General features: G+C 41.5%; 1 protein-coding gene across 1 annotated transcript in view; it reads left to right on the top strand.

Annotated features, from left to right (window-relative positions):
* Nucleotides 1-23,038, top strand: part of LOC307044659 (uncharacterized protein) — a gene marked incomplete at its 3' end in the record, with an annotated part of 131,981 nt that overhangs the window by 17,189 nt on the left and 91,754 nt on the right. The window contains exon 3 of the mRNA XM_079689970.1: nt 17,116-17,237. The remainder of the gene's footprint in view (nt 1-17,115; nt 17,238-23,038) is intronic.

The following is a 23,038-nucleotide window of genomic DNA, read 5'->3' as shown; positions in this document are numbered from 1 at the left end:
GTTGTTGACAAGAAAAACGGCAAGTCATTACATCTGAAACATGACAACCCCCGAGCGCCCTCACAAACAAGGATTGTTAATTCCTGCCTCTAGATTAAAAACACCTGTTGGTAAACAAGACAATTATTCTGCTCAGTCCAATGGGGAGCGCTGCGTTAATCATACATGCATCCTCCCCTGTTAAAAGGCAACCTGATATCCCCCCACTGAATTATCCCTGATTAACTCGATACTCCTGACTATTTAAAATTCATCCCACCAATGAGCAAGAAACTGATCTCCTGTGTGTGTGCATGTGTGTGTGTGTGTGTGTGTGTGTGTGTATACCAGTGTGTTCTTCCCCCAAGATTCTGGAAAGTGTTTGCATAAAATATCCCACTCCCTGAAGTCTGAACAATTAGCTGTTAAATAAAATAGCTAGTGCTCGACGCTTTTGCAACATTTTAATTAGATGAAGCAGCTGAAGTGAGGGCCCGTTTTAGTCAAATAAACAGCCCTGTTTGCCAAGAAAAAGCTCCCTGGAGGGAAAGGCACTAAGTGAGGTTGCTTGGGGCAGGAAATGGAGAGATAGCAGCAGTTTACCCGAGGAGCTAAAGGATGTTTGTTTCTTAGAGAAGGAGAACATGTCTTCCTTAAGATTGGTGCTCCTCTAACTACCTTTTCCATCTTTGTACCACGGTGTCAGTAGCTTCTTCATGCATCTGACTCAATGTTGAAAAATGCTTTTTAGTTCGCCTTGTTATATCGCAAGGTTCTGAGGAATAATCAAGACAGCCGCGTCGACGTACAGTATATCTAAAATGTTCTAATGCATTTATGAGGAAGCTGTGTGTTTAATGATAATGCATAATAGACTTCAGGGATTTTCTTTCTAACGATTTAGTTATATCTTTTATTTTTCACTCTATTGTCTCCATTATGGTTACATTGTTTACTTGCAGGCAGCTACAAAGATATCCTCTTGACACTGAAGGTGAATTCAGGATTTACCTGCTGAAGTCAGTTTAAGATTCCCACATGTTTGAGTCGTTTATTGTTGAGAGAAATACATTACAAAAACTCACCCTTTTGTGTATTTTTGAGTATATATCTTTTTTGAGTATTGTACCTAACTTTTTTTCTGGTAAAACAATGGATTTTAAAAGCAAACATGTTCATGGAGAATGGATTATTATGAGGGGTACATTGGTAATATAGAAGTTAAAGTCAAGAGTCCAAAGACATGTCATAGGTAGAAGATAGAATGGGAGGGGATGAAACCCTCTTTAATGGTGTGACCATTAAAGAGGGTTTCATCCCCTCCCATGCAGAGCACACAGCACACAGTGAAATGTGTTCTCTGCTTTTAACCCATCCTAGTACCAGGAGTCTAGCACTAGGAGCAGTGGGCAGCTATTGTACAGCGCCCGGGGAGTAATGGGAGTGAGGGGGGAAGGGGGGTGTCCGGTGCCTTGCTCAAGGGCACCACGGCAGGGCAGGAGGTGAATTGGGACCTCTCCAAGTAGCAGTCAACACTCCATATATACAGGACTGTCTCAGAAAATTAGAATATTGTGATAAAGTTCTTTATTTTCTGTAATGCAATTAAAAAAACAAAAATGTCATACATTCTGGATTCATTACAAATCAACTGAAATATTGCAAGCCTTTTATTATTTTAATATTGCTGATTATGGCATACAGCTTAAGAAAACTCAAATATCCTATCTCTAAATATTAGAATATCATGAAAAAGTATACTAGTAGGGTGTTCAACGAATCACTTGAATCGTCTAATTAACTCGAAACACCTGCAAGGGTTTCCTGAGCCTTGAAAAACACTCAGCTTGGTTCAGTAAACTAAATCACAAGTATGGGGAAGACTGCTGATCTGACTGCTGTCCAGAGGACCGTCATTGACACCCTCCATCAGGAGGGTAAGACACAAAAAGAAATTTCTCAAAGAGCAAGCTGTTCACAGAGTGCAGTTTCAAAGCACATCCACAAAAAGTCTGTTGGAAGGGGGAAATGTGGCAGGAAACGCTGCACAACCAAGAGAGATGACCGCAGCCTTAACAGCATTGTGAAGAAGAGTCGCTTCCAGAATTTGGGGGAGCTTCAAAGACAGTGGACTGAAGCTGGAGTCCAGGTATCAAAAGTCACTGTTCACAGACGTGTCCGGGAAATGGGCTACAATAGCCGTATTCCCATGGTCAAGCCACTTCTGAACTCAAGACAACGGAAGAGGCGTCTGACTTGGGCTAAGGAAAAGAAGCACTGGACAGTTGCACAGTGGTCCAAAGTCCTCTTTTCAGACGAAAGCAAGTTTTGTATTTCATTTGGAAGTCAAGGCGCCAGAGTCTGGAGAAAGGCTGGAGAGGAGCAAAATCCAAGTTGCTTGAAATCCAGTGTGAAGTTCCCACAGTCAGCGATGGTTTGGAGAGCCATGTCAGCTGCTGGTGTTGGTCCACTGTGTTTCATCAAGCCCAGAGTAAATGCAGCTGTGTACCAAGAGATTTTAGAGCACTACATGCTTCCGTCTGCTGAAAAGCTCTATGGAGATGAGGAATTCATTTTCCAGCATGATCTGGCACCTGCCCACAGTGCCAAAACCACCAGTAACTGGTGTACTGACCATGGCATTACTGTCCTCGATTGGCCTGCAAATTCCCCTGACCTGAACCCCATAGAGAATATGTGGGGTATTGTGAAGAAGAAGCTGAAAGACACCAGACCCAACAATGCTAATGAGCTAAAGGCCGCTATTGAAGCATCCTGGGCATCCATAACACCTCAGCAATGCCACAGGCTGATTGCCTCCATGCCACGCCGCATTGATGCAGTAATCCGTGCAAAAGGATTCCCAACCAAGTACTGAGTGCATTAATGGACATTTTCAAATGTTTGATTGTGTTTTGCTGTTATAAATCTTTTTTTTTTACTTGGTCTGAGGAACTATTCTAATTTTTTGAGATAGGATTTTTGAGTTTTCTTAAGCTGTATGCCATAATCAGCAATATTAAAATAATAAAAGGCTTGCAATATTTCAGTTGATTTGTAATGAATCCAGAATGTATGACATTTTTGTTTTTTTAATTGCATTACAGAAAATAAAGAACTTTATCACAATATTCTAATTTTCTGAGACAGTCCTGTAGGTCTGTTCGGGGACTTGAACCGGCAACCCTACGGCTCACAGTCCAAGCCCCTACTGAATGAGCCACTGCCGGATATTATGTGCACTTGAGTAATATTTAGAATATTCTAGCACCCCGGTCACCACGTCCATCTGAGAGGGTATTATGTGTAACTCAGTTAAGCTAACTTGTTAGAGGTCAAATGTCTAGTAAATATTTTGAGACAGTCCTGGTTGAATGATCACCCCCCAAAACAATCGGTTGTAACATTTTGTCTTCATCAGGATCCATGTGCATGTGCCAGGTTACAATTTCTGTCCCAAATCGTGCCTTTTTACTAATGTCTATCCCCTTGTTTCACACTAAGCAACTCAACCAAAAGACATCAAATGACGCTAAACATTGCAGAAATGCTGGAGCTTCCAAACATTTCCTTTTCCCACCCTGTTCAGAAACATCTAAAAACCCTCAGTGGTTTAAAAAGTGTGTTCTGGCAGACAGTGTGGAGGTTGAATGGGGACGTAAGTCGTGACACACAGTTTGTGTTCCCGCAGATAAGAGATCAAGATTAGCTTTCACACGTCAGGGCTCTGCTTTATTGTCATGGGGCTTCCTAATGAGATCTCTCCCGCACTCACCCTCATCCTCTTCCTTCCTGCCTCTCCATCTTGTTTGTCTAACTGTGGCAAACCATCCCCATGTCTCTCTTTGCCTTTGTTCTACGCTTGTATTGTAGCGGGTTAATTAGCCTGTACCATTCATACATCTTTTGTTTCATCATTTATCCTTTCCAACTCTTTCTACTTTCATTTGAAACATGTCCCATCACTCTATTCTCACTCCTTTGCTCCGTAGAGAGTGTCATTATCATCATTTATTTCCGAGATCACACCGTCTCACACTTTTCCTCCTAAACTTTCCCTTGATGTGATAACTGGCACACTGTCATATAATCGCGCTGTCAGGGCCATTTTCAAACTGTCAACCATTTTGTTCCGTAGAGGCTCTAAGCGTCACACAAGAGTATTGTCAACACCAACATCATGGGTGAAGTTAGTGTGTGTGTGTGTGTGTGTGTGTGTGTGTGTGTGTGTGTGTGTGTGTGTGTGTGTGTGTGTGTGTGTGTGTGTGTGTGTGTGTGTGTGTGTGTGTGTGTGTGTGTGTGTGTGTGTGTGTGTGTGTGTGTGTGTGTGTGTGTGTGTGTGTGTGTGTGTGTGTGTGTGTGTGTGTGTGTGTGTGTGTGTGTGTGAGCAGCAATGTTAAAAAGCATTATGAGTTAAAAATATGTAAATAATTTAATAAAATACAAAGAAACAGCAAACATTTACAAAATGTACATGAATGTTTTTGCTGTTAGGATTAAATGCAAAGAAAAATATGAAACAGGTCATAATTTAATTTCAACCTGTAAGCTGATCAGATAAATGCTGAAAGTCAAATTAAAATATAATATACAGTAGTGTTGGATATACTCTGCGTCTTTATACTGTGGATAAGAAATAATTCAGGCTCAGTGGATTTGATGGTTTAACTTCATAATATCAACACCCAGCTGGCTACTAAATGCTGAACGTCTCTGATCAGATAACTTGAAACAGGAGACAGAACAACTCTTAACTTATGCATGGTGCCATAAAGCTGATTGTCTTTCACTCTCCATTGCATTGTGTTCACATCCTGTCCACTGGGGGGCAGTATAGCCCCAGTAGAAAGCCCTGTTGATCTCAGGAACTCCCCCTGGATGTCCTCAAGTTTAGTGTTAACCTCTGAGGGGCCAAGTGGAGCGTAAAGTCTCCTATACCAAGTGTGTCAACTTTTTTATCATCTGTAAAAAATAACCTTTCCTTACTGTTAAATGTTGCTGCATGTACAGGTCTGTAAAGTTCTTAACAAATAATCTGAGGGGAATTTCTTGTTGTGTATTTTTAACTTGTGATGTTTCATTTCGTAAAGCACTTTGAGCTGCATGTGTTGTATGAAAAGTGCTATATAAATAAAGCTTTATTATTATTACTTATTCAGAAAAGAAAGCAATATTTTCCAAAAAAAGAGACTTGGAAGTTGCAATATTTTTTTCAAAATTAATCAAATTATTATAGTTTTGTGTAATGGACACATTTGACAAAATGTAGTCAGTTTTGTTTCCTCGAAAATGTGTTTGAGTCCAGTTTTTTAATTCAGAAAATGTATTTTTGTGGCCATTTTAATGTTATTAGTTCACAGTGGAGGGATAGAGGGAATATGGGACAAATAGATAAATATACTTGTCACAAATTAAATTAACTTTTAGTTCAGAAAAGCTAAAAGATCTGCGAGGTGCACCACTCTTGTAACACATAAAAATAATTGACATTTTTTAACTTTGTTTTGTAAAAATAAATGTCTTAGTATGTTGATGTTGTGTCCTTTGAGGAATGCATTGTCTCCATCTCAAGCTCCTGGAGTAGCAAGTCAAGTACTTTCCCTACTTTCTATTTTTTCCTAGCTTACTTCCTCCCTCTCCTCTTCCACGTCCTCGGCTCTCAGTAAGTGTGTCTTGTTTCTTAGCTGCAGCTATTTACAGCCACATAATACTGGCTAGATAAAGTCTTTTGATGTGCCGCAATCTCACATCTCTTCTGTGTCTTTGACGGGAATAGGTTTAGACACGGCAATCAAGACGTATTCACGTGAAGGCCATTGATTGATTCTTAGATTATCCTTCAATGCAAAGTTTAGATATTTTCTTGAAAAAGGGTTTATTTTGAACATGTACTGTACATGAACAATCAGCTGTGTTTTCAGCCAACAATGTGATGGAAATTGGCTACGCAGTCAAAGAACCTCATAGTAAAGTGAGTTTCATTTTGGACTTTCCAGTTGCCAAAAGGTTTGCGGCCTTCTGATATCATATTTTGGCTCTCTCAGGAGCTCTTAAGTGTAACAAGATATTCAATTTTGTTGGTTTGTATACAGCTTAATCATTTTTGATTGATTTAATGGTTTTCAGAGTTCTTGCAGAATCACCAGGCGGCTTTAAGATATGTTTTGACACTGTAGAATTGACGCAAAGATGGACAATTGGTTCAGGGACTAACCAAGAACAATACTCGTTCAGACATGTCTCTTGGTGTCAGCGATGCAGAGACGATCTATACAGGCTATATTGACGTGACAACATATCTGCATCAGAAAATACAATAGGCATATGAAGCTGCAAGTGTGTGTTCAGCATCCGGTGAGCGATATTGTTTTTCAATCCGGTGTTCCGTGGGAGAGAGATGGGGTGTGTGATAGTTCGTCAGTCCAAACAGAGTCATAAAGCGCTGCATGGTTAAGCCTGATGAATTAATAACAGGGAGGCAGATGGGTCCCAGGGGCACTGTGGGAGCAGAGCAGCATGGAGAGCAGAGAGAACACACACACACACACACACACACACACACACACACACACACACACACACACACACACACACACACACACACACACACACACACACACACACACACACACACACACACACACACACACACACACACACACACACACACACACACACAATACACACAGATTCTATTCTTCTGCAAGGTTAAAGTGAATGAAACATTTATTTCATGACTCGCGCGTCTCACTCATGGAAATGTGACCTTTTACTTTGTTTACTTGACATGTAATTGCAATGACATCTATTCTCATATTGATGGAAGTGTTGATCATTGCGCGTTGAACATTATCTGCTGATGCTCCGTCAGACTTAATGAAGGCCAGCGGAGGTCAGAACATTGATGAATAAACGTCAAAGAGCATCGATGCAGCATGCAGGCGTATTTTTCACTGTAATTGTTTTGTCTTTCGGATCAAGCTCAGCATTTTAAGCTTTGTAAATGTGAGTACTTATTGGCTTTGTTACTGTACAGAGCGTTGTGTTTGAGAATGAGTGAGTGTAGCCGGTGCTCAGGTCTAATGATCGCCGTCTGAATCACTTTAATCGCCAACTTCAATTAAAGCTTCTCGGGGTTACAATTTATTGTTGTGAAGACGCACCAGTCTTATCAGGATACATCATAAAGCAGGGCTCTTATTTCCTCATTATCTCCTCCTCTCCTTCATGACCGGGAAACGCTTGTTTTGCATCTTGCTGACGATCCCAGTACTTCAAGAACAAGCAACTGTGGATTTGCTTGCTACGCTCCGAAAGACTCAAAACAGTATTTTAAGGTAACACTAATATGGTGGTTGTGTTTTAATTGAAATTTATAAATCAAAACTACAGAACGAGTACAGTTAGGCAACGATTTGAAAAAACAAGTAATTGCGATTATATTGACTGATATATATATATTTTGATATACTTTATTAATCCCTCTGGGGAAATTGTTTCTCTGCATTTGACCCATCCTAGTGTTAGGAGCCGTGGGCTGCCATTTTGAACGACGCCCGGGGAGCAGTGTAGGGAACGGTGCCTTGCTCAGGAACACCTCGGTAGCACTTGGTCTTGCCGGGACTTGGACTGGTGACCTTCCAGTTGCCAAGTCAAGTCCCTATCGACTTCGCCACCACCGCCCTGATCAAATGCGATTTGATCGGCACTATTAGAGGGACTAAAACATAATGCTAATATTGTGATTTCTTAAGAGGATATGAACCACACAAGGATTTCTTTTAATTCTGTAGAATACTCTTTCTAGATTGGGATATATCTGCATTTATTTTGCCTTACCACATATTGTCCTCACTGTGATTTGAATATTGCACTAATCCATATGGTGATTTCAATAGAATAACAATTGATTATGTCGCCCTAAAAGGAGTATAAAATCACAAGAAGAAGCTTTAAATCCTGGTTCTCTTTAGTGTTTTTTCAAAATGTTGTCAGGGTTCATTTAGATTATCAAGTCAGATGCTTAATAAAAGCCCACATATTCTGTCATTTTGTATCATGCAGCTTCACCATTACAGATTTCCCAGTGACTTAAATCTAATATCTCTCAGTACAGAATGATACCGCAGCATTAAGTACAATAGCAGTTTATTTACATTGAGAAACGTGGTGTAACTGATACAAAGCACTCACCGAGACACAGGTGTAGTGTAATGGAGGTTGTGGGTGTGAGCTGATGACACAGTGAGGTGCCAGCAGAGGCGGTGTGTTAATTTACGATGGGCAGACAGGTCAAGGTTACCATGTAATGTTCTGTGGGATGGAGAGAAAGTGTGTGTGTGTGTGTGTGTGTGTGTGTGTGTGTGTGTGTGTGTGTGTGTGTGTGTGTGTGTGTGTGTGTGTGTGTGTGTGTGTGTGTGTGTGTGTGTGTGTGTGTGTGTGTGTGTGTGTGTGTGTGTGTGTGTGTGTGTGTGTGTGTGTGTGTGTGTGTGTGTGTGTGTGTGTGTGTGTGGTGAGAAGGGAAGGTGGTGTTCATGTGTGTGGCATGCATGATTACACCACACACCAGTCATTCATTTCCCATAGTGTATAATGGGAAATGACTGGTGTATTTTTCTTTAGTGGCATTGTATCAACATTCAAGCAGCATGAACAGAAGGAATCCACAGACTTAAACAAGGGCCTACCTTTCAAAACCTATATAAATCAAACCTGTGTATTTTTGCACGTCTAGCCTCCCATGTTTCCTGTTTCATCAGATCATATCTAGAGGTTTGCTGCCTCTGTCCCTTTACTCTCCATCTCTCCTGCGGATCTCAGCCTTTCTCCGATGCAACAACTTGGTAATGACAAATTAATCCTCCTGGAAACAAAACAAAATATCCATATTTCATCAGGCGGTGGTGACGGTCGTTTAGCGTTGTCACAACAAGTTACATATTAAAAGGCCTTTGCTCCGTCTTCGGCTTCTCAAGCCAAGTTGAATAATTGAGAATATTTTCACTGACTGTCAGGCCTCGAGATGTTGAGCGGAGGCAACATCCATGTGAGTCTCGCAGCTTCTTGTCTCTTGTTTTCTAAAGCTCTGACATGGCGATGCGTCTACGTTGGCGTGTGGGTGATTTCTCAGTTGGGTTATACACGGACTGAGTGTGGGAATGTACTCAGCCGGCCAAATGTCTCCACAAAGCCTTGGATAAATATGGATGGGCAAATAAAATGCGTACAGATGAACAGTGTGACGTGGGCACAGCAGGAAATACACCCTGGCACACACACAGCTGGATGTATAGAACAACAGACGCACACGCACACGCGCACACACACACACACACACACACACACACACACACACACACACACACACACACACACACACACACACACACACACACACACACACACACACACACACACACACACACACACACACACACACACACACACACACACACACACACACACACACACACACACACACACACACACACCCTGCATGTTTGTGAGTCTGTGAGGCCAATGGCAATCATGCATGTATGCATTTGTGTGCATTGTTTATGTGTGTGTGCCAGTTTCTCTATGTGTGTGTGTGTGTGTGTGTTGGCTGCCAAGCGTGGAGAGCAGGAAGAGGCTAGATGGTTGGAGGGGGTGTTTATTTATTCATTACCCAGCGGCCTCTGTGGTTTCAGGGGGACATGGCAACACTTGTCCTGGGCCCTTCAGCGCTGCTCTGTTTGTGGCCTGCTCTGGCCTGCCAAAGACTTCAGCTCTCACCTCCTCCAGTCCTCCTAACCTTTATTCTTTTTACTTTGGATCCTGCTTAGACGCTCACTTTTGTTTCTCTTACAATGTTCTGTGTTGCCTCTTCTTTGTTTTTTTCTTTCTGCACTTGGAAAGATTTTTTTTATGCAACACATTTCCCAGTAAAACCACAACTTGTTGTTTTTTTCATTTGAGTTTTTGTACTGATTAAAAAAAGCACATAGCACGTTGATTGATGGGATTTAGAGGTGCCGGCACACGCACACGCACACTTTGTTACCTTGGAGCAGAGCCAGACTAGTTGTTGTTTCCTGTCTTTTTGCTAAACTAGCTGCTGGGTGTAGCCTTACATTTTGCTGGGCAGATATGAGTAATCTTCTCAGAAAGAAAGACAATTGTGTATTTCCACAATAGTCTAACAATTCCTGTGATGGATGCCTATCAAACATGTATATTTATTTGTTTCCCAGCAGTTAATTGTCAGTAAAGAAAAATGATTTTAAGAACCGACACAACTTTGTTTTGGTTTGACTGTTTTTGTGTCTCAGAGATGCATGCACATTATTATAAAGTATTTTTAAGAGGGGGGTCTGGGCTTAATATCATGGGTGCACAGTACCCCTTGCCCCCCTTAGGACTACCATTGGTTTAGCTATGATTCTGATAATTGTGTTGGTGTATAACAAAGCTAGTTAGCAGGCTGTCCCTCTCATAAGGTTTAACAGTCATCAACTTATGTTTACGGTGATCCATCCATCGTGTTATTTAAATTAACTAATTCTCAAGTTACAATATTGTTCTCCCTCTAAAGGTCTACACTTGCTCTGACAAGGCTTGCAAGAAGATGCTGATAAGTCATATTCATTAAAAGCATATTGTGGACGGACACATATACTAAAATAACATAATATGGGCTCCTGCTGTGCTCCACATGACCTGACTGGGCTAATCTCCCCCATGGTGGGAGATCATCGATTCCCGTAACAAAAGACCTGAGCACACATCTCGCTCCTGACCCTTCTCTCCATGCTTCGGTCCGAGCGCGTGTTCAAACCCCCGAACCGATCAATGTCCATACCGAGGGATCAATTTCTCAGTCTTTGGGGTGTCACATGTGATATGGCGTTACTTTGGCTGCTTGGCGTAAAGAAGCCCGACCTGACTGATGCTTCAAAGCTTTTCTTTCTCCTCATCAGTCGAACCATTCAAATCCAGATTCAGATTGGTGCGATGTGATGAGAGGGAAGAGATGAGAGGGTTCATCCTGTCTGCCCTCTTTTGGTTTCACAAGCTCGTTTGATTGGTACAGTCGTCTTAGATCGATCAGTTGTTGCTTGTAGAGTTTGTTTGGCGAGGTGATCATTGTCTTTGTCTCGTGTGCTTTTTATTTGATCATCTTCGTTTTAAGCCATGATGTTTCGTGTGTATACTCTCCTCTGGCTTTCCTGTTGATAGAGTTTGAGTCTGTCTGTTAGCATCTGTTCAGCCATGGTGGTTATCAGTGTTTATAATAACTGCTTCAAAGAAACTGCTGTTGCTGCTCCAGGAAACATACTTCCTGTTTGCAAACAGAAAACATTAAACAGTGTCTTAGAATATTGAGATTGGGGAACTCCAATCACCAACACAGTTGTGATAGGGCGGTGGTCTGGTAACAATCAAAAATGAAACGACCAGGCCGGCAGCTCTTTGATGCTGGACTTTGTCAAGATGGGGCTTTTGGCTAAATGCTAACATCAGCATATCAAAATGCTCGCAATGACAATGCTAACATTTAGCTGTTAAGCACGCACAATGGTGACCATATTCCCAATCTAAGTGTAGCGTGTTAGCAGTATAAGCTCCACCCGCTGTGACAGACCGGTGAGCAGAGCAAAACACACACTAAGAGTTAGACCTAACACACTTAGGTATTGTATCTACCTCTGGAACAAGCTAAACTAGTTATACATATGTTTATTCTTCACTGTCGGGTCACTCATCACTGGATCAGTGAGCTGCATGAGACACTGACAGGCTGTCAGGAGAGAGAGAGAGAGAGAGGAAAAGAGAGCGCTTCCGCTCATTTCTCCCGTGTTATTTCCAAAGTTAATGTAAACTTGAATAATGTCCTTCATTTGAATGTAATAATTATGTTGGTTGTTGTTTGTGGAAGCTCCAGTGAATGAGCCCCATTAACTGAGTTTTAAACATCACTTTAAATGGAAGATCCCCATAGGCCCCGCCCACTCGATCGGATCGGCGATCGGTATCGGCCGATACTGATTCCGGCAATCGGCCCCAAAATTGGCTTACATTTAAATTAAATTAAATTAAATTTGAGATTCCGGTGATCACATGTTCATTTGATTAATAATTGTATCTTCCTCGTCTGTTTTTGGCAGCTACAAGGTTTTATTTTGGGACCAATACCGAGTTAGCAACAAGCATATTTTCAAGACAAAGAGAACAGAGAAGAGAGAAACAGCAAACACAGAAACTGTATGAGGAAAAATAGCAACTCTTAAAACAAAAAAGGGGGAACAACACAAAAGTATAAAAATTTAATTGAAAAATAAAAACGATGTTATCCCATAAAAACATTCCAAATGGGCTTGGTAGGGCTGTGTATGGCGGGAAGCCGCACGATGTACCTAAGGCACTGCAAAGTGTTAACATGAAAAACACATCAGAGAGGAAGATGGGGGGGGGGGGTCGTGGGGGTGTGCACGCATGGGAGTGCAGACGTGTGGCCGATACGTCTCACTTCTCACTTAGCGTGTGCATGATATGACTGCATGTACAATCTACAGTGATGTGGGTCACAGTCTGTCATTTAAGGTAGTTGTTGTTCTCAAGATGAAGCGTTAATTACACGTCTGGTTTGAAAAACTTAATTAGATCTATACGTAGATGTTGATGCTATATGAACAGTGTAGAGGGTCCCTCTCACCTCAGCATGTTGCAATGGTGGGGGATGGATCGTAAAGGGGGAAGTGAGGCATTGTTCTTCATATAATAAGGTTACAATCATAAATAAACCCATCAATCTTAATTCCAAAGTAGAATAATATGAGAATTGTGACAAAAGAATTACCCATTTGCCTCAGTGAGATAGAAGCAGGTCATTTCTTGGCTTATGAGCATTAAGAATAGAGATTCAGAGGCCCTATAATGCTTTTTGGGTTTTCCCTTTCCTGTAGTGTGATGTTTTTGTGCATGTTAATGGTCTGCAAAGGCTGAATCCAAAAGTTCAGAGCAGAAGGAGCTTTTTGAACATTAAAGTTAACATTTAAATGGATATCCAAACCAAAGCAGGCCTAGGTGAAGACACATAGTTGCAGATCATTTGTAATAGGTTGCAGCATCAGTGCCAGACAAACCTGATTGTTATTATTAATAAAATAAATAAATCCCACTATACTTTGTTATGTCTATTATACAGTAGGAAACCTCACTCATTTGGCACCTGCACGTCAAACAAATTATTCGAAATGAAATAAGAAGTTGATTTATGTGTGGAAGTTGAAAGGTTTTACTAAACTGCAAAAGTCAGCAGGGAATTAGAAATGCACAATCCAATTTTACAACATAAATTATAATGCAAATGTGTTTACGTGTCTGTGCCAAATGGCAGTTAGGCTTTTGGTTTGGTTGGAACTGAAAACAATTTTTAATTTCCTGCCTGGTGGAGCGAACAAAGTTGAGACTTGTCAGGCCCTCGACAAGTCTAATTGGAGAAATGAAATGCCTCGAGCAAAGTTTTAACAAAAAGGTGTGTTTGTTTGTGAGCAAGATGTGTGTGTTCTCTGTAACACACACACACACACACACACACGCACACGCACACGCACACGCACACGCACACACACGTTCCTTTTGTTTTTTTGATGATGAAGTAAAAGGGCATGTTTGTTTTTACATATCCTGGATTCCCAGATTCTTCCGCCGCAGTGGAATGATTGAGGCAAACAAAGAGATAAGAAGAGAAAGAGAAAAAACCGGTGGAAGAATTAGTCAGTTAAATATCTCAGGGACTTTCCCATCTCCTTCTCCTCTGAGTGTTTACATCAAACGCGTCTAAGCGTCTAAGTTTGCAGGAAGCCACACAGGACCTGCGATCATGCAGCAGAACTGACAGGAATGCCCTCAAACTATTAGCTCCTTGTCTCGGTGACACCATCACACACTTTCTCCCTCTTCCATCTCCCTCATGCACATACATTTAAACAGAACAATATAACAGCGGTAAACACGAGTAGATGCAGGGTTGGGAGGGTTACTAGAAATGTACTCCTTACAATTGATAATACAGATGTAATAAGTTACCTAATCTAGGTATCCTTAAATAAAAGTGGTAAATAAAGATTCCAACGTAGTGTAAATAAGTACAAGAGAAACTCAATATTATTACAATAGATTTTAATTAAGTGTATTATGTAAGAAAACAGAACAATGTAACCTTAAAAAAGAAGAACAAAAGCAAGATATCAAAAAAGTTGCCCTTTGCTCAGAGACTTTATTTATAGGAAGACCTGCCTTTCATTAATCCCCCTTTCACACCAACGCGGTTCCAGGGCCGGTTCAGAGCTGGAGCTTGAAAAGCACCGGTTTCTCCTGTTCACACCGCAGCGGAGCCGCCTCTGAGCTCCGGAATCCGGTTCGTTTCAAGCACCAAAAATGTTTCCGGCCAGAGCAAAAGCACCACATACGTCACGCTTACGTCGAGGCGGGGGCGGGGGCAGTGGCAGATCAACTCCTGAACAACAACAAAAAGCCGGCGTTTTATCCAGTTTGTACACAACGATGGAGAAACTTAACAAGCAGCAGTGGTCCACTGAAGAGACCAGCTACCTACTGGGAATCTGGTCTTCTGAAGAGGTACAGAGGAGGCTGGAGCACAATCGGCCATTCTTGTTGTTGTCGGTGTCAGCTGTGAGGGGTTTCCGCGCGGTTTGGCTTTATGAAGCAGGCACGCAAACGGTTACGTCATGACGCAAACGATGACCCAATGACGCAGCACCAGTCAGTCGGACTCTGGGCAGTGTGAAAAGAGCTGGAGCTAAACCGAAGAACCGGTTCTGAACCTGAAAAGCTCTATCACGGAGCTAGAACGGGAAAAGCCTTGGTGTGAAAGGGGTATAAGAGACTTGTGAAAGGTTCTAATGTGTTCATAATGCTTTTTTTTTTGTTATAAATGTACTAGTAATCCGATTACTTACATACTTACTTTTGTATCTGTAGTGGTAAAGTTACCTGTCTTTGTGTCTTGATTACGTAATTCCTTGACATGTAATCCGTTACTCCCCAAGCTGCAGGGTTTTCTTACCGCGGCCTGTCCGGTCAGTTTTCAGTTCATATCCTGTAGCATAAGAAAGCTGTTGTGGATTTACCTTTATGAGACATGTGGGAAAAAAACCATTGTTCCATTCTCAACTCTACAGCGAAATAGTGGATTTGGTAAAACTCCATACATGTGTAGTTATGACAAACAGCTAAACAACATTTCTGCAGCTACACGACCTCTTTCACACTTCAAAGAGCGTGCATACTATGGTTTGTTCCACTTTCACTACAGTCAATACATCCACTTTAAGTTAACTATGTCAAACCAATACGAACTCCAGAGACCCCTCGTTAAAAGCTTTGACCGCGACTGTTTAGTCACCGCTGAGGTCATCTGAACCCTTAACCCGGCATTCAAGCTCGCATTACACCACCTCTCGTTCAACCCATCGCTGTTACCAGATCACATAATATCTGAGGATCTGATCCTGGAGCTAACAGCCAGGACTCATAATGGAGTGAAGAGCTGTGGACGTGCTGCCGTTTTGGCCCCAGGCTGTAATCAATTTCCCCTGCGAGGGGCCGGGCCGTGGAGTTCACTGTTTGCAGGTTTTGATAAGAGGAAGCCGAGCAGGGACCTTTAGCTTGGCCTAATGTCGGGTTCACCATCAGATAAACACACTGATTTCATCTCAGCGCTGCAGGGAGGAGATGACTGCTGCTGCACTCAGTGGAATTCTTGTGTGTGTGTGTGTGTGTGTGTGTGTGTGTGTGTGTGTGTGTGTGTGTGTGTGTGTGTGTGTGTGTGTGTGTGTGTGTGTGTGTGTGTGTGTGTGTGTGTGTGTGTGTGTGTGTGTGTGTGTGTGTGTGTGTGTGTGTGTGTGTGTGTGTGTGTGTGTGTGTGTGTGTGTGTGTTGGGGGGGGGGGGCACTGCACACATGTGAGTAAAAATGTATCTGCAGATTATCATGTTATTGTTAGACATTTTTTTCCCAACCTTGTGCTGTAACATTTAGTCAACAATGGCTTGGTCCATCAGCATAAGCACTAATCCATATTTTATATTTGTATACCAAGCGTAAGGGGCAAGTGTTTGCAAAAACAAGCTTCTCAGATTTGAGTATTTTCTGCCTTTTCAGTGATTTTTAAATCATTGCAAACTAAATTACTTTGACTTTTGGATCGTTTGTTGGGCAAACAAGCACTCTCAGTACATGTTCATCATCAGGTGTTTATTCAGATGTTGTTATCTAAAAGTGAGTTGTTTATTTCCCATCAGGCGTTATTCCGCTCACTATTTGCTCTCTCAAACTTCTAAAAGAACAGCGCTCTCATGTTGTTTGCAAAACTGCCCCAATGGCACTCAACGCAAAGTGGTTGACAATCATTCATAGATTCCCTTTTGTTTACAACACCTACTTGTCAACTTGCAACTATTATTTATTGATGTAATATGCAACACATGGCACATTCTGCTTTTTTGAGCAAACTAGAGATTTAAAGTGTAATACCTATTTACAATATGCATTACATTATTAGTCATCTCCATCATCTCTGTTAAAATAGGAGTCACGGATTATTTTAGTATCGCTATGGGTGCGCTCAAAACACCTCTAAACTTCCTGTAGCATCACACATACTTTAATGCTGATTCAAACAAATAATCTTTTCAATCTAAACACCATTCATTTGTGTGTTTTCACTCTAGTATTTTGGCTTTGCTAATCTTCTCGTAAGCTCTTCTCCTTCTAAGACTTTAACCTGCACAGTGCCATGAATGTCTTAAAGTATAAAAGATGGGTCATGTAAACTTTTAGTGTTTTGTTTAATGCTCCCATCCATCTATCCCTCCACCATTTCCCCTTTTAATTGCCTTAAACACTTGAACCAGTAAACCCTGAACCTGTTCGCATTAGATGAGCTCTGTTTGTGCTCTGATAGCTGCTCTCAGGCGGCTTCTCACCAGGAAGGCTGATGAGAGGGTATATTAAGGCTGTTAAACGCTTGAGGAGGGCTGGGGGCTTCTGGGAGCCCAAAGAGACAAGAACCTTTATTGGAAATGTAATTTTTGTTTGTCTGCAATTACCTCCCTGCTCATTTGTTTTACAGACGCTGTTGTTATAGTGAGAAGAGAGTGCGCTGGATTCTCCCTAGGATTGCTCTTCTGAGAGGCTGCAGTTTATTACAAATGGGAAAGCTTTCATTGCAGATTGCCCCAGCGCTGCGTAGAGGTACGTGACCCACTCAGGCACCGGGGGGCCGCTCTATAGAGGGTGGGATTTACTCAGAGTGCACAGACAACATGTTGATTGTGGACGTACACATGTGAAATATTGTGTTTATAACTGTGAGTGCATGTGAGGTTAAATCACATGAATGTGTGTGTACAGCACACACTGAAACATGTCTTTGTGGTTTTTGCCTCCATAAGGATTTACTGTGTACTATAGAGTGCATTGGGTTGGTTTACATTAAGCATGCTTGGATTTCCATCTGACATAATAATGGTATTTTTATGTGGAATTTTAATAATTAACTAACGTGCAGTAACTGAAGGGCTTGATTTTAAAATCTTATACAACCTCATCTGGAAAATATGTGCCTTAATGTTAAAAACAGCCAGCAGAGAGAGAGAGAGTTCGCGAGCAGGCAAACGAGTTCGTCTCAAAAGATCAGAGACGCATCTATTAGTAAATATGAATCAGAAATGTTTTTGGATTTGTTTTCAAATGTATTTCGTTTTAGTAAATGCATGGTTGTTTTAAACTGCATCTGTTCACTGTGACGAGCCCTGCATTGCAGTTCCCCTCAACACGAATGGGCTTATCTACCGCCTTTCCTCTCATTGTTTTGGTATCATGCAATTCTGCATTTTTGGTTTAGCCCCTCCACCCTGATCAGTTTTGTTTCCAGCTTTAATAAACAACATATAGGCTAACACTGCACCGAACAGCAGACGCACAAAGTTAGCGACTAGCTGGTGACGAGAAGCGAACATTATGCAATCTAAAAAGTCAGATACTTACCACTCGAGCTCAAGGACACCAATACGGAGTTATATTAAACTTACATTCCCGAATAGGCCTGAAACACAACTACACATTTTGCTGTATTTATGCTGGTTGTTTATTTGTTTCAGGGTAATGTTTTTCGTACACATTAACATGCTACTATCAGTTTTACAAGGTGATAATGTATGTCAATTTTATGCACACTTTGTTGCACTGCCCATAAGTGGCCATTAAGACACAATAATACGGTTTAGATGCAGGTTTAATATGAATAAAAATCACTTTATAAAATGGTTATATATGTAAGAACTAATCCATCTGACCACATGTTGGCACACTAGACCCCCGAAGACTATTGACTTTCTTATATTTAAATATAATTGAATTTTCATCTCCTTTAGGACATTTTAGAATCAAATAAGTCTATAAGAAAGGTTTTGAACACAAATGAAGACATACAAAAGTAATACAAATGCAATGATGTGCTTCTGGTTCCTTATTTTGAGCCACTATACATGTTAATACTCAGCTTAGTAACAGCTAATCACTTTATCATCAGAAAAAATGTCTTTAATAAGGTCACTGCCCCCTGACCTCTGCCCTTATAAAGGAACAAGCCTGTTGTAGTTATTGCTTCGCCCCACACTGGGAAGCACCATTATCGCTCAGAGGATGGTGGTGGGCTGGTGGGGGGGCTGGAGGAAAGGGGTGGGGGTGGGTAAGTAATTTGATTGGAGCAAAATTAGGGACTCCTTTGCCGAAGCATTATGGGAGAGATCCTGGTGGGTCATTTGAGCTTCACTTCCTCCATATTTCTCAGCTTGATTAAAAATTGATCGGCAACGGCAATGTGAATATATTATCGGGGCCATTATTCACCCCTGACAGATAATTGGATGGTATACACAACTCTATTTTCTGTGGGGGCAATGCCATCGTGTGTGTGTGTGTGTGTGTGTGTGTGTGTGTGAGTGTGTGTGTGTGTGTGTGTGTGTGTGTGTGTGTGTGTTGGCTGTATAGATAGTTTAGCTGGATCCTTTTTTATTATAAGTCCATAAATCACTCCCTCTCTTCGTATTTCCAAACCATCCCTCCATCCCATCCCAACTGTCACTGTCTACGGCCACATATGATGGATATGTTATTAAAACATCATGAAAAGCGTATAATCATTTTTCTGGTAATCATTCATAACCTATTCACATACACATTTGGAATACAGCCATGAAATACGTTGTTAGATAAAACCAACATGGATTTGGATTTGCTTTTTTAGTTCGTGCTTACGCTCCATTTCAAATTCACTTATTACCAAAGATTGAATTTTGCGCTAAAAGGCACCAGAGCTGTGGAGAATGTGTGTGAATAAGCCAGTCTGATAGCAGAGAGCTAGCATAGCTGCAGGCGCAGATGGATATTGGAATGAGCAGAATGCAATGTGTGCTCGGCGGCTAATGCTATTTGCTATTCGCCCAAGGCTTAGTTTGCTGCCATTTTCACGCCTTCTTAATGTCTTAAACTGCATGAAGAAGGAGATGGCTTGCACAACATGGTGTGAACCAATGCACAGTTGGTCTGCACATAATGGAGGGTGTGTTGTCAGCAGTTTGTTGCCATTAACCCTTGTGCCCTCCTCGGGCATTTTTGTACATTTTTCCTGACTTTTTTTTTATTATTTGGTGATCATTTCAGCTGTGTTACAGCTTTTGGCATGGATTTTTGCAAGAAGTCTTCTTTTGAGTACATTTTTTGAAATCCAATGTCGTTTACTCTTACATGTTTTGTATACTCTCGTGATGCATTTTGCACCCTCTGGACCCCTTCGTGGCAAAAATGTACACGCTCATGAAAACTTTTTTTCCCATGAATCACTTGAACAACTTCTAACGTAGAGCCAAACATTCAATAATTTGCAGGATTTTAACCCTTTAAATGCCTTTTTCATTATTTGAATTATTTAATTTCTCTTAAAAAAAAAAAAAAAAATGTTTTTTTTCCAATATAATAATTAGTAGAGGAATGGAACTTTGGTGATTATTAGTCTTGGATGTGTCAAAGATTAGCAACAAAATAGATTTCACTGCATTATTAGTGATGCAGTGTCAGATACTACCTCTGGACACCTTCGTGGCAAAAATGTACACGCCCATAATCATAATAATAAAAGTTCTCTAAACATTTTAGTTTAGAGAATAAGTAAGAAAGAAAAAGTGTGTACATTTTGTCCTCCACTTACTAAAGACTGTCTGCTTATCTGTCAGAGTAATCATACTGTATGCTTAGTACGCTTCCATTTTTAGACTTAACATACCACATATGATGGATATGTAAAAATATATAACGTCCTGTGTGGAAGGATTTCTTTTTGCCTCGTAAAAAAAAGTTAAAAAGGAAGATTTAGAAATATTTCCATTCATTTTTGGGATACATTAGTTTGCAGTTGACATTAGAAAAACATACATTTTCCAATGAACACAAACATCTAATGAATAACGAAAAGAAAGTGTTGGAAAGTACAGCTTAGAAAAAACCTGTTTCAATTGCGTAACAAGCAGGGCAGTAAAAGCAAGGCCTTTTTCACGGTATTTAATTTTCTGAATATATATTCTGGAATATACAAATTCCTGCCTGGCTGAACTTTTGAAGCCTACAAGTAAAATAATAGCAAAGCAATGTAGATTGAGATAAAGAAAAAGACTTCGGTAAGTTGGCAGTATTGGTTCTTCCACTGAATCAAGACTGTCAGCTCTGGACATTTACTCAAAGTAAATCTTTCTCTACAGAGGCAGTTATACCAACCCCCGTCCCATGTACAAATCAAATTAGTAGCTATGATCTCACTGATAGAAAAGGCCTCTCAGGAAACGACATGTCTGTAACATTATTCGCAGCCATGCTAACTCCCACATGATCCATCCAGCGCTGTTCAGTTAACTTCCCAATCGCTCTCTTTTGAACTTTTTTGTATTCCTCATTCCTTTCTTTCTTCTCGTCTCCATGGTTCATTCATTTTTCCTTCCCTTCTTCTTTGATAAGTGTATTGTAATGGCACTTCTCCAGCATCACTCCCTAATTCTCCTCCTCCCTCTCTCCCTCCCACTCCCTCTCTCTCTCCTCGTGGGGGGAAAACACAGCTTTCCCCTCACAAAGACGCTCCTCCTGAGTGGAAATTACCGGCGGAGATTAATAACGACATTAGGCAGTAATGATGCTGCACCGAATGAAATATTTATTAAAGATCCCTCTGCTAGCAATTAGCATGGCATGTAATCGTTCAGCACAAGAAATCAAGATGATTGTGCCGCAGTCCCCCATCCCCTTATCGCTCTCTTCTCAGACCCTCCTCCCCACAGTGGAAAACAACCCCCTGTATAGCCCCCCCCCCCATCTTCTGCTTAAATCACTGCAAACAGCCTCTCCTCCTGATGTCTTCTCTCCAGGACAGCACTAGCTTTGGGAGGGTGTGTGTGTGTGTGTGTGTGTGTGTGTGTGTGTGTGTGTGTGTGTGTGTGTGTGTGTGTGTGTGTGTGTGTGTGTGTGTGTGTGTGTGTGTGTGTGTGTGTGTGTGTGTGTGTGTGTGTGTGTGTGTGTGTGTGTGTGTGTGTGTGTGTGTGTGTGTGTGTGTGTGTGTGTGTGTGTGTGTGTGTGTGTGTGTGTGTGTGTGTGTGTGTTGAGGGGTGGTAGTGGTAGTTGTGGTGGTCCTGCCTGGGCATCCTTTCTTAATTACAAGCACTCTGCCTTAAGTCGGGGGAAACTCTCCACCAGCCAATTACACATTGTCAAGGATGCACACACACTTCAGGAGTTTGCCGTTGATCGGCTCAGGAGGACGCAGACCGCAGGCGCGTCAAACATTTCGTCTTCCTTTCCAAAATCCTGCCAAGTTGTCCAGGGCAGAAGAAAAGTGAGAAAAAAAACCGTATTATTGGATGCTTGTCTTACGTCTCAGAGTCCGCTCACTTCCAATGCCTAAAGGGAAAAGTTATCACAAGTTGCATATAAGTTTTACATCCGAGAGATTTCTGCACTTTCAGAAAAAGTTTCTCCAAAAGTTATGCCGGAGTGCGCCCTTCAAATGCAGAAACGATAAACCAACCATTTGCATCGTGCCTTACTGATTTAGAATATGTTGTGTTATTTAATCAGTGTCTTGAAAACAAAATCGTTCCTAAGAGGCCGTAAAATCCTGCGCTGAATAATTTCAAGGATGCTCTGCCCTTGAGGATGCGCACCGTTGTTTATGTTCAAACAAGCATGACCTCATTTTCAAGTCGTCACCTGAGCAGGACAATGGAGAGACGGAGGCGTGAAGGGGACAATGAGGAGGAAGAGGAAAGGGAGGTGGGGGGAGGGGGTTTGTTGTTACAGAACAGGTCAGAGGTCAGATAATCAAAAGTGTCCGTTTATTGGCTACATCATCAAACCTCAAGGAGCTCATCAATGCAGCCAGTCGGGCGTGAGGCGCCGCTAATCAGCTCCCAGACCAGTGTTTAGCCAAAGGATGACAAGAAAGAGGCAGAATGAGTGAAAGCTAGAAGCAGAGGGGGGAAAGAGTGGAGAGTCGGATGGGAGAGAGGGCTAATGTAATAGTAGATCACTTCACAAACCCTGACAAAGGGTGGCGGGGAACGACGGATCAATTTGCAATATCGTGGGCTCGCGGCAACAAAGGCAGGACATGAAAGCAAGCACATTAAGTGATACTCTTGTATGAACTCTGGCAATCAATAAACATCAGGGGCAGAGGGGAAGAGTGTGTGAGGGAGAGAGGAAGTAAAGAAGAAGAGAGGGATGAGAGGGGAACAATGGGAGAAAGAGTGATGGTTGGAGATAAGCCACACAGTTCTTTGTTTGACAAACTTTGCCGCTGTTCTTCACTCGTATTGTTAATTAGATAGTTATCTTTAGCCCTCTGATAGATTAGATAAGCCGTTAATTAATCTTTGAATCTAATTAACTGTCTTGCTATAAATAGGTTTGGCCACATTATTGTACCTTTGACTGTCAAAGCATTGAAATGA

The sequence above is a fragment of the Notothenia rossii genome, assembly GCF_949606895.1.
Source record: "Notothenia rossii genome assembly, chromosome: 6".
NCBI lineage: Eukaryota > Metazoa > Chordata > Actinopteri > Perciformes > Nototheniidae > Notothenia > Notothenia rossii.
Note: the sequence above shows the minus strand (reverse complement) of the source record. Positions and strands in the feature narration are given on the sequence as shown.